Genomic DNA, 1,817 nt, shown 5'->3' with positions numbered 1-1,817 from the left:
CACAATTCAAAGGGTTTTGAGTTAATAAATAGGAATCCCTCAGTCAAACTACAGAACTTTTTTCATTTTATATATTCTTAGCAAAGTATTTGAGCTATAATTACACATATTTCCACTTCTAAATCTTCTTTTAGAAAGCAGATAACTATAATACTATAGTTGGGTCTAACCCTAACTCCTGCCATATAATATTGGACAAGTCACTGCCCTTTTCAGTTTCTCATCTTTAGAATGAGGAGTTGGGATTGCCAGTGGTTTTCAAGCTTTTCTTAACAGCAGGGCATTTGTTTCTAATAAAATTGCACATGGAATCCTGGTAGGCAAAACAGCTCAAAGAAATGCAGGAGTTTCTCCAACAGTTTAAATCAGGGCTCCCCAAAGCGTGGTTTAAACACCATAACAACACGCAATGATCTGTCAAGTGTCTTCCAACTCTGAAGTTCCAGAGTTGTAATTTATTCAGATAAACCACCTTTTGAGGCTTTATAAGCAAACTTGTAAAAATAATAGTAATTGAATGATACACAATAAAAATTGACAGAGTGTTTACCACATAGCAGTCACTACAGATATTAGCTCATTTAATCCTCTTATCAATCAAAAAATTGTAAGTACTCTTTTTAATTCCTGTTTTACAAGCGATGACACTGAGGCTTAAATAGAATAATTAATTACCCCAAAATGACACTGCAGCTGACAATAACCCAGTTATTCTGACTGCAAAGGAAACGCCTTAATTGCTTTGTCCATCCTGAACAAAAAAAATCTGTTTTATGTCACTGTACATACTTCATTTGAATGCCAAGGTAAAAGCCACTATGAAAAACCATTACCAAAATAAGGATAATTCCAATAACAAAATTGTCAAAAAAGAATCACTGCTTCTCAAAGTATGATTGGTGTCATCACTTATTAATGTTTTGTATCATCACTTATTAATGATTTTGTCTTGGTCACCACTATGCCTAGAAGACAGTAGGGACTGATAAACATTGTTAAACACCGTAACAACACACAATGATCTATGAAATGTCAATGTCTTCCATCCCTGAAATTCCATGATTCTACTTTACTCAGATAAACCACCTTTTGAGGCATTATAAGGTAACATGTATAATCAAGTTCATACAAGCTATACACAGTAGGCATTGATAAATTTGTATTGACAGCATAAACTTCTAGGGATGGGATTTGGGAATATACATTTTGATAAGTGCCCCAAATTTGAGAATCATTGCTCTAGTAGATCTCTAAGGTCCTTCTTAGTTCTGACATTATATCAGATTTTAAGCATTAAATTCTAAGATGAAAAACATTTTTCTAGTCAGTTTATTTTTCATTCAGTCCACTTAATTGCCTACAATCTTAAAAAAATATATTTTTTTCCTAGGAAAATTCCTATCTTTTTCTTAAAGTTACTCTGTTATACTATCTCAGTCTCAAAGTAGCCTGCAATGCATTTTCTCATTTTCATATTTCTGTCCTTTTCTTCAATGTCTTAAAAGACTTGAAGTAGAAGGGGGGTTGCAAGCTGTTATTTATTCAAACACAAAATCCTAATAAATGTTTCCTTCTTTGCAAGGGACATTCAGATCTCTAACTTGTGAGTTGAACCTATTTATTTTGTAAGCTTTTGACTTTACAAACATGTGGTATCCTCATTCTAAAAGAGTTGCACCAATATTTTTTCTCAAAATAGCCACAGGCTGTAAATTAAATTGAACAATACAGTAAAATATGCAGATACATACTAAACAGATGAGTGTGTGTGTGTGTGTGTGTCTGTGTTTAAGCTTTTCCTTTTCCAAAAGATTATA

This window comes from Rhinopithecus bieti, unplaced genomic scaffold, assembly GCF_001698545.2.
Source record: "Rhinopithecus bieti isolate Rb0 unplaced genomic scaffold, ASM169854v2 scaffold_6380, whole genome shotgun sequence".
Classification (NCBI taxonomy): domain Eukaryota; kingdom Metazoa; phylum Chordata; class Mammalia; order Primates; family Cercopithecidae; genus Rhinopithecus; species Rhinopithecus bieti.
The sequence above is the reverse complement of the archived record's forward strand: the minus strand, read 5'-3'. Positions refer to the sequence as shown.